At 40.0% G+C, this 10854-nt stretch overlaps 1 protein-coding gene across 1 annotated transcript in view; it reads right to left on the bottom strand.

The window, feature by feature from the left end:
• LOC128695692 (thyrotropin-releasing hormone receptor-like) overlaps positions 1–10854 on the bottom strand; it is a 97147-nt gene that overhangs the window by 16753 nt on the left and 69540 nt on the right. The window lies entirely within an intron of this gene.

Genomic DNA, 10854 nt, shown 5'->3' on the forward strand with positions numbered 1-10854 from the left:
TGGGATTGAACTCCAGGAGCCAATTGCTGGACCAGGTCTGCAGCCTGTCCAGATCCCTTTGTAGTTCTGCCTGGTCTTCGATCGAGTGAATTCTTCTCATCAACTTCACGTCATCTGCAAACAGGGACACCTCAGAGTCTATTCCTTCCGTCATGTCGTTCACAAATACCAGAAACAGCACTGGTCCTAGGACTGACCCCTGCGGGACCCCGCTGGTCACAGGTGCCCACTCTGACACCTCGCCACGTACCATGACTCGCTGCTGTCTTCCTGACAAGTATTCCCTGATCCATTGTAGTGCCTTCCCTGTTATCCCTGCTTGGTCCTCCAGTTTTTGCACCAATCTCTTGTGTGGAACTGTGTCAAACGCCTTCTTGCAGTCCAAGAAAATGCAATCCACCCACCCCTCTCTCTCTTGTCTTACTGCTGTCACCATGTCATAGAACTCCAGTAGGTTTGTGACACAGGATTTCCCGTCCCTGAAACCATGTTGGCTGCTGTTGATGAGATCATTCCTTTCTAGGTGTTCCACCACTCTTCTCCTGATAATCTTCTCCATGATTTTGCATACTATACATGTCAGTGACACTGGTCTGTAGTTTAATGCTTCATGTCTGTCTCTTTTTTTAAAGATTGGGACTACATTTGCTGTCTTCCATGCCTCAGGCAATCTCCCTGTTTCGATAGATGTATTGAATATTGTTGTTAGGGGTACACATAGCGCCTCTGCTCCCTCTCTCAATACCCATGGGGAGATGTTATCTGGCCCCATTGCCTTTGAGGTATCTAGCTCACTCAGAAGCCTCTTCACTTCTTCCTCGGTTGTGTGCACTGTGTCCAGCACTTGGTGGTCTGCCCCACCTCTCCGTCTTTCTGGAGCCCCTTCTGTCTCCTCTGTGAACACTTCTTTGAATCTCTTGTTGAGTTCTTCACATACTTCACGGTCATTTCTTGTTGTCTCTCCTCCTTCCTTCCTTAGCCTGATTACCTGGTCCTTGACTGTTGTTTTCCTCCTGATGTGGCTGTACAACAGTTTCGGGTCAGATTTGGCTTTCGCTGCTATGTCATTTTCATATTGTCTTTGGGCCTCCCTTCTTATCTGTGCATATTCGTTTCTGATGTGTGTGTGTGTGTGTGTGTGTGTGTGTGTGTGTGTGTGTGTGTGTGTGTGTGTGTGTGACAGATGCAGCGTCGTCACAGCATTTGGTTCTGGGAGAGAGAGAGAGAGAGAGAGAGAGAGAGAGAGAGAGAGAGAGAGAGAGAGAGAGAGACAGACAGACAGAGAGAGACAGAGACAGACAGACAGACATAGAGCACATCATGCCAGCAGCATTGTGGGACTACGCTATATGGATGATAGTCTGCGGGCGGTAGCCTGTGAATGACACTCTCTGGATGATAGTCTGTGAATGACATTCTCTGGGTAATAGTCTGTGGATGATAGTCTATGGATGACATTCCATGTATGATAGTCTGTTATCATACTCCTGGACGTGTGGCTGTCAACACAGTGTTGTTTGTCAACACTAGCAGCCTAGACTCACGTAATCTCATATGAACCTTACCATGGGCTTTAATAAAGACAGGCGAACAAATATATCGCAGTGACTATTTACCTGAAGCTTTAAAAAGGCGAGGAAACCCAGGGAGAAGGAAGAGAATTGAGTGATATGTCGTTTTCAAGAGCATTCTTTGAGCGCCAAAGATCTGTAGCCCAGAGTTCTTGAAAGAGGAACGTGAGCGCTTTATCCAAGTGTTCGAACACCTTATTAAAGTGCTCAAACGCCTTATACAATTTCGAACACCTTATACAATTGTTCGAACGCCTTATAGAAGTTCAAACACCTTATACAAGTGTTCAAACACCTTATACAAGTGTTCGAACACCTTATCACCTCATTGGCTAGGTACTCATACCTATCTGGGATCTGGCTTCGTGGATAAAGTACTGTGTACTCTGATGCAGAGTTTGCAGGTTCAAGTCCTGCCGTGGAGGTAGAGATAATGTTTATATATACATGTATATATATATATATATATATATATATATATATATATATATATATATATATATATATATATATATATATATATATTTTACTAATAGGAATATTTTATTACATAATATGGTACAGAAGATTTAAGAGATACATTATTGATATAAAGGTGGCATATACGGTACATGTTGTTACGTGTGTATCACCGATTATAAGGTGAAAATCTCATCCAGCTTCTCAGAGCTGGGGCGTGTGCCCAAAATACAGCAGGCATTACCCCTTTGAACAGCCGCACTGAGCCGCTGGAACAGAAAACTAGCTGCCCTGGGATCCCTAGTTACCCTGATGAGTCTTTTTCCCAGCTCCTTAAGGAATTTAGATGCACTCTTTCCCCATGAGCCAAGGGTCTCTGAGCCTATGGGAACAAACATATAATGATGGGCAAGTTCTCCATATTTTCTAGACTTTTGGGACTCCCTGAAGCTGATTGGTGGAATGATGATGTAAAGAGAGTAGTAAGGGAGAAAAAGTTAGCATATGAGAAGTTTTTACAAAGTAGAAGTGATGCAAGGAGGGAAGAGTACGTGTATATGGAGAAAAAGAGAGAGGTTAAGAGAGTGGTGAAGCAATGTAAAAAGAGAGCAAATGAGAGAGTGGGTGAGATGTTATCAACAAATTTTGTTGAAAATAAGAAAAAGTTTTGGAGTGAGATTAACAAGTTAAGAAAGCCTAGAGAACAAATGGATTTGTCAGTTAAAAATAGGAGAGGAGAGTTATTAAATGGAGAGTTAGAGGTATTGGGAAGATGGAGGGAATATTTTGAGGAATTGTTAAATGTTGATGAAGATAGGGAAGCTGTGATTTCGTGTATAGGGCAAGGAGGAATAACATCTTGTAGGAGTGAGGAAGAGCCAGTTGTGAGTGTGGGGGAAGTTCGTGAGGCAGTAGGTAAAATGAAAGGGGGTAAGGCAGCCGGGAATGATGGGATAAAGATAGAAATGTTAAAAGCAGGTGGGGATATAGTTTTGGAGTGGTTGGTGCAATTATTTAATAAATGTATGGAAGAGGGTAAGGTACCTAGGGATTGGCAGAGAGCATGCATAGTTCCTTTGTATAAAGGCAAAGGGGATAAAAGAGAGTGCAAAAATTATAGGGGGATAAGTCTGTTGAGTGTACCTGGTAAAGTGTATGGTAGAGTTATAATTGAAAGAATTAAGAGTAAGACGGAGAATAGGATAGCAGATGAACAAGGAGGCTTTAGGAAAGGTAGGGGGTGTGTGGACCAGGTGTTTACAGTGAAACATATAAGTGAACAGTATTTAGATAAGGCTAAAGAGGTCTTTGTGGCATTTATGGATTTGGAAAAGGCGTATGACAGGGTGGATAGGGGGGCAATGTGGCAGATGTTGCAAGTGTATGGTGTAGGAGGTAGGTTACTGAAAGCAGTGAAGAGTTTTTACGAGGATAGTGAGGCTCAAGCTAGAGTATGTAGGAAAGAGGGAAATTTTTTCCCAGTAAAAGTAGGCCTTAGACAAGGATGTGTGATGTCACCGTGGTTGTTTAATATATTTATAGATGGGGTTGTAAGAGAAGTAAATGCGAGGGTCTTGGCAAGAGGCGTGGAGTTAAAAGATAAAGAATCACACACAAAGTGGGAGTTGTCACAGCTGCTCTTTGCTGATGACACTGTGCTCTTGGGAGATTCTGAAGAGAAGTTGCAGAGATTGGTGGATGAATTTGGTAGGGTGTGCAAAAGAAGAAAATTAAAGGTGAATACAGGAAAGAGTAAGGTTATGAGGATAACAAAAAGATTAGGTGATGAAAGATTGAATATCAGATTGGAGGGAGAGAGTAAGGAGGAGGTGAACGTATTCAGATATTTGGGAGTGGACGTGTCAGCGGATGGGTCTATGAAAGATGAGGTGAATCATAGAATTGATGAGGGAAAAAGAGTGAGTGGTGCACTTAGGAGTCTGTGGAGACAAAGAACTTTGTCCTTGGAGGCAAAGAGGGGAATGTATGAGAGTATAGTTTTACCAACGCTCTTATATGGGTGTGAAGCGTGGGTGATGAATGTTGCAGCGAGGAGAAGGCTGGAGGCAGTGGAGATGTCATGTCTGAGGGCAATGTGTGGTGTGAATATAATGCAGAGAATTCGTAGTTTGGAAGTTAGGAGGAGGTGCGGGATTACCAAAACTGTTGTCCAGAGGGCTGAGGAAGGGTTGTTGAGGTGGTTCGGACATGTAGAGAGAATGGAGCGAAACAGAATGACTTCAAGAGTGTATCAGTCTGTAGTGGAAGGAAGGCGGGGTAGGGGTCGGCCTAGGAAAGGTTGGAGGGAGGGGGTAAAGGAGGTTTTGTGTGCGAGGGGCTTGGACTTCCAGCAGGCATGCATGAGCGTGTTTGATAGGAGTGAATGGAGACAAATGGTTTTTAATACTTGACGTGCTGTTGGAGTGTGAGCAAAGTAACATTTATGAAGGGATTCAGGAAACCGGCAGGCCGGACTTGAGTCCTGGAGATGGGAAGTACAGTGCCTGCACTCCGAAGGAGGGGTGTTAATGTTGCAGTTTAAAAACTGTAGTGTAAAGCACCCTTCTGGCAAGACAGTGATGGAGTGAATGATGGTGAAAGTTTTTTCTTTTTCGGGCCACCCTGCCTTGGTGGGAATCGGCCAGTGTGATAATAAAAAAAAAAAATAATATATATATATATATATATATATTTTTTTTTTTTCCACCTGTCCTACCCCCCCTCCCATCTTTTTTTACGCTAAAAAAACAACAAAAAATTTACAAAAACTCTGAACAAAAACACTGTGTAATTTACTGTCGTCAATATAATTACAATTAACTAAAAAACAAATACATAACCGTAATCAAAATAATAAAAATATATAAATAGAAAAAATATATATTGGACACTAAGCCTTTACTAAAAAAATATATATATGACATACCTGTCCTTCAATTTTAATGTTGACGAAAAATATTAAATCTCAATATTTTCGAGGTAATGAAGAATTTGATAAAAATTTGGGATATGATCAAATTTGCTTAATTTTCGAAATATTTCGTAAAAAAACAAAAAAAAAACAGCTGATAATGTTAGTACCTCACGCATGTTTTTGAATAATTTTTTGCCAATAGATATATTACCATGTGAATATGCTGGTAAATATAGTTGCTCTGGAAGCAAGATATATCGTGACTTTTAATGACTTCCTGGAAGCTTTCCATATTCTTTATTATTTTATGTTTGTCACTGTGCTGATAGATAGTGAGGTGTTTTGATGCTCTTTTGATAGATAATGATGTTGTTTGACACTGTGCTGATAGATGGTGAGGTGTTTTGATGCTCTTTTGATAGATAATGATGTTGTTTGACACTGTGCTGATAGATGGTGAGGTGCTTTGATGATCTTTTGATAGATAATGATGTTGTTTGTCACTGTGCTGATAGATGGTGAGGTGCTTTGATGATCTTTTGATAGATAATGATGTTGTTTGTCACTTTGCTGATAGATAGTGAGGTGTTTGTCACTGTGCTAATAGATAGTGATGTTGTTTGTCACTGTGCTGATAGATAGTGATGTTGTTTGTCACTTTGCTGATAGATAGTGAGGTGTTTGTCACTGTGCTAATAGATAGTGATGTTGTTTGTCACTGTGCTGATAGATAGTGATGTTGTTTGTCACTGTGCTGATAGATAGTGATGTTGTTTGTCACTGTGCTGATAGATAGTAATGTTGTTTGTCACTGTGCTGATAGATAGTGATGTTGTTTGTCACTGTGCTGATAGATAGTAATGTTGTTTGTCACTGTGCTGATAGATAGTGATGTTGTTTGTCACTGTGCTGATAGATAGTGATGTTGTTTGTCACTGTGCTGATAGATAGTGATGTTGTTTGTCACTGTGCTGATAGATAGTAATGTTGTTTGTCACTGTGCTGATAGATAGTGATGTTGTTTGTCACTGTGCTGATAGATAGTGATGTTGTTTGTCACTGTGCTGATAGATAGTAATGTTGTTTGTCACTGTGCTGATAGATAACGATGTTGTTTGTCACTGTGCTGATAGATAGTGATGTTGTTTGTCACTGTGCTGATAGATAATGATGTTGTTTGTCACTGTGCTGATAGATAGTAATGTTGTTTGTCACTGTGCTGATAGATAGTAATGTTGTTTGTCACTGTGCTGATAGATAGTGATGTTGTTTGTCACTGTGCTGATAGATAGTGATGTTTGTCACTGTAGTGATAGATAGTGATGTGTTTTGATACCCTTTTGATAGATAGTGATGTTGTTTGTCTCTCTGTTGTTAGTGATGTTGTTTGTCTCTCTGTTGTTAGTGATGTTGTTTGTCTCTCTGTTGTTAGTGATGTTGTTTGTCTCTCTGTTGTTAGTGATGTTGTTTGTCTCTCTGTTGTTAGTGATGTTGTTTGTCTCTCTGTTGTTAGTGATGTTGTTTGTCTCTCTGTTGTTAGTGATGTTTGTCTCTCTGTTGTTAGTGATGTTGTTTGTCTCTCTGTTGTTAGTGATGTTGTTTGTCTCTCTGTTGTTAGTGATGTTGTTTGTCTCTCTGTTGTTAGTGATGTTGTTTGTCTCTGCTTTGTTAGTGATGTTGTTTGTCTCTCTGTTGTAAGTGATGTTGTTTGTCTCTCTGTTGTTAGTGATGTTGTTTGTCTCTCTGTTGTTAGTGATGTTGTTTGTCTTTCTGTTGTTAGTGATGTTGTTTGTCTCTCTGTTGTTAGTGATGTTGTTTGTCTCTCTGTTGTTAGTGATGTTGTTTGTCTCTCTGTTGTTAGTGATTTTGTTTGTCTCTCTGTTGTTAGTGATGTTGTTTGTCTCTCTGTTGTTAGTGATGTTGTTTGTCTCTCTGTTGTTAGTGATGTTGTTTGTCTCTCTGTTGTTAGTGATGTTGTTTGTCTCTCTGTTGTTAGTGATGTTGTTTGTCTCTCTGTTTTTAGTGATGTTGTTTGTCTCTCTGTTGTTAGTGATGTTGTTTGTCTCTCTGTTGTTAGTGATGTTGTTTGTCTCTCTGTTGTTAGTGATGTTGTTTGTCTCTCTGTTGTTAGTGATGTTTGTCTCTCTGTTGTTAGTGATGTTGTTTGTCTCTCTGTTGTTAGTGATGTTGTTTGTCTCTCTGTTGTTAGTGATGTTTGTCTCTCTGTTGTTAGTGATGTTTGTCTCTCTGTTGTTAGTGATGTTTGTCTCTCTGTTGTTAGTGATGTTGTTTGTCTCTCTGTTGTTAGTGATGTTGTTTGTCTCTCTGTTGTTAGTGATGTTGTTTGTCTCTCTGTTGTAAGTGATGTTGTTTGTCTCTCTGTTGTTAGTGATGTTGTTTGTCTCTCTGTTGTTAGTGATGTTGTTTGTCTGTCTGTTGTTAGTGATGTTGTTTGTCTCTCTGTTGTTAGTGATGTTGTTTGTCTCTCTGTTGTTAGTGATGTTGTTTGTCTCTCTGTTGTTAGTGATTTTGTTTGTCTCTCTGTTGTTAGTGATGTTGTTTGTCTCTCTGTTTTTAGTGATGTTGTTTGTCTCTCTGTTGTTAGTGATGTTGTTTGTCTCTCTGTTTTTAGTGATGTTGTTTGTCTCTCTGTTGTTAGTGATGTTGTTTGTCTCTCTGTTGTTAGTGATTTTGTTTGTCTCTCTGTTGTTAGTGATGTTGTTTGTCTCTCTGTTTTTAGTGATGTTGTTTGTCTCTCTGTTGTTAGTGATTTTGTTTGTCTCTCTGTTGTTAGTGATGTTGTTTGTCTCTCTGTTTTTAGTGATGTTGTTTGTCTCTCTGTTGTTAGTGATGTTGTTTGTCTCTCTGTTGTTAGTGATGTTGTTTGTCTCTCTGTTGTTAGTGATGTTGTTTGTCTCTCTGTTGTTAGTGATGTTGTTTGTCTCTCTGTTGTTAGTGATGTTGTTTGTCTCTCTGTTGTTAGTGATGTTGTTTGTCTCTCTGTTGTTAGTGATGTTGTTTGTCTCTCTGTTGTTAGTGATGTTTGTAACTCTGTTAATAGATAGACATGTTTGTTTCTGTGATGATAAATAGTGATGTTATGTATTACTGTAATGATAGTGATGTTTGATAGATAGTGATATTCCTTGTTGCTCTGGTGATAGATAGTGATGTTTGTTAATGCGACAATAGATAGAGTTGTTGCTTGTGGCTGTGATGATAGATTATGATGTTTTTGTACACTGCTGATAGATGATGATTTTGTTAATTTGCTGATAGATCATGACGTTGTTGTTAATATACTGATAGATAGTGTCGCTGTTATTAATACACCGATGGACAGTAAAGTTCCTAAAGGCACTGTAATATATTTGATGCAGTATTCCTGAGCTAAGGAAAATATATATACCAAGAAGGAGAGAGAGAGAGAGAGAGAGAGAGAGAGAGAGAGAGAGAGAGAGAGAGAGAGAGAGAGAGAGAGAGAGAGAGAGAGAGAGAGAGAGAGAGAGAGAGAGAGAGAGAGAAGGGGGTGAAGGAGGTACCTGAAAAGGTCTGTGGGCCTTAAAGGTTGGAGTGGGATTCCCTTAATCCCACTCCATGTTTACGTTCCAACACACATCCCTCTCTCCCACTAGCTTCCCCCACCAGCCGCCCTCACCAGCTACCCTCACCAGCTACCCTCACCAGCTACCCTCACCAGCTACCCTCACCAGCTACCCTCACCAGCTACCCTCACCAGCTACCCTCACCAGCTACCCTCACCAGCTACCCTCACCAGCTGCCCTCACCAGCAGTTGGCAGAGGGTCAGGAGACTAAATTACCTTCGGTCGCCAGGAAACATTAAATGTCTATTTTTATGATTAGCACCGGCGACTGAATTAGAGTTGGGGTCCCTTATGTTGTTGTTAGTAGTTGTTAGTAGTTGTTAGTAGTTGTTAGTAGTTGTTAGTAGTTGTTAGTAGTTGTTAATGGCCCATGTAGATTGTAACTAGGTTTGTGTGCCTCGTTTCCGCCAGATACAATTGAGGATGTTGCCATCAATGTTCTGTTATGTATGGGATATTGCCATCAATGTGCTGTTATGTGTGGGATGTTGACATTAATGTTCTGTTATGTGTGGGATGTTGACATCAATGTTCTGTTATGTATGGGATGTTGCCATCAATGTTCTGTTATGTATGGGATGTTGACATTAATGTTCTGTTATGTATGGGATGTTGCCATCAATGTTCTGTTATGTATGGGATGTTGCCATCAATGTTCTGAGTTATGTATGGGATGTTGCCATCAATGTTCTGTTATGTATGGGATGTTACCATCAATGTTCTGTTATGTATGGGATGTTGCCATCAATGTTCTGTTATGTATGGGATGTTGGTATCAATGTTCTGTTATGTATGGGATGTTGCCATCAATGTTCTGTTATGTATGGGATGTTGCCATCAATGTTCTGTTATGTGTGGGATGTTGACATTAATGTTCTGTTATGTATGGGATGTTGCCATCAATGTTCTGTTATGTATGGGATGTTGCCATCAATGTTCTGTTATGTGTGGATTGCTGACCATCAACGTTCTGTTATGTATGGATGTGCATCATGTTCTGTATGTAAGGGATTGCCATCAATGTTCTGTTATGATGGTGGCCATCAATGTTCTGTTATGTATGGGATGCTGCCATCAATGTTCTGTTATGTAGGGATGTTGCCATCAATGTTCTGTGTATGGGATGTTGCCACATGTTATGTGGGATGTTGCCATAATGTTCTTGCCATCAATGTTCTGAAGTTATGTATGGGATGTTGCCTCAGTTCTGTAGTGCGATTCAATGTTCTTTATATGTTATGGATGTTGCCATCAATGTTCTGTTATGTGGGATGTTGCCATCAATGTGTTATGTTGGGATGTTGCCATCAATGTTCTGTTATGTATGGGATGTTACAACATGTTGTCTGTTCTGTTATGTGTGGGATGTTGACATTAATGTTCTGTTATGTATGGGATGTTGCCATCAATGTTCTGAGTTATGTATGGGATGTTGCCATCAATGTTCTGTTATGTATGGGATGTTGCCATCAATGTTCTGTTATGTATGGGATGTTGCCATCAATGTTCTGTTAGTGTATGGATGTTGCCATCAATGTTCTGTTATGTATGGGATGTTGCCATCAATGTTCTGTTATGTATGGGATGTTGCCATCAATGTTCTGTTATGTATGGGATGTTGCCATCAATGTTCTGTTATGTATGGGATGTTGCCATCAATGTTCTGTTATGTATGGGATGTTGCCATCGATGTTCTGTTATGTATGGGATGTTGCCATCGATGTTCTGTTATGTATGGGATGTTGCCATCAATGTTCTGTTATGTATGGGATGTTGCCATCAATGTTCTGTTATGTATTGGATGTTGCCATCAATGTTCTGTTATGTATGGGATGTTGCCATCAATGTTCTGTTATGTATGGGATGTTGCCATCAATGTTCTGAGTTATATATGATGCTTGCCATCAATGTTCTGTTATGTATGGGATGTTACCATCAATGTTCTTGTTATGTATGGATGTTGCCATCAATGTTCTGTTATGTATGGATGTTGGCATCAATGTTCTGTTATGTACTGGGATGTTGCCATCAATGTTCTGTTATGTATGGGATGTTGCCATCAATCCGTTCTGTTATGTATGGGATGTTGCCATCAATGTTCTTGTTATGTATGGATGTTGCCATCAATGTTCTGTTATGTATGTGGGATGCCTTGCCATCAATGTTCTGTTATGTATGGGATGCTGCCATCAATGTTCTGTTATGTATGGATGTTGCCATCAATGTTCTGTTATGTATGGATGTTGCCATCGATGTTCTGTTATGTATGGGATGTTGCCATCGATGTTCTGTTATGTATGGATG

Source organism: Cherax quadricarinatus, chromosome 42, assembly GCF_038502225.1.
Source record: "Cherax quadricarinatus isolate ZL_2023a chromosome 42, ASM3850222v1, whole genome shotgun sequence".
Lineage (NCBI taxonomy): Eukaryota > Metazoa > Arthropoda > Malacostraca > Decapoda > Parastacidae > Cherax > Cherax quadricarinatus.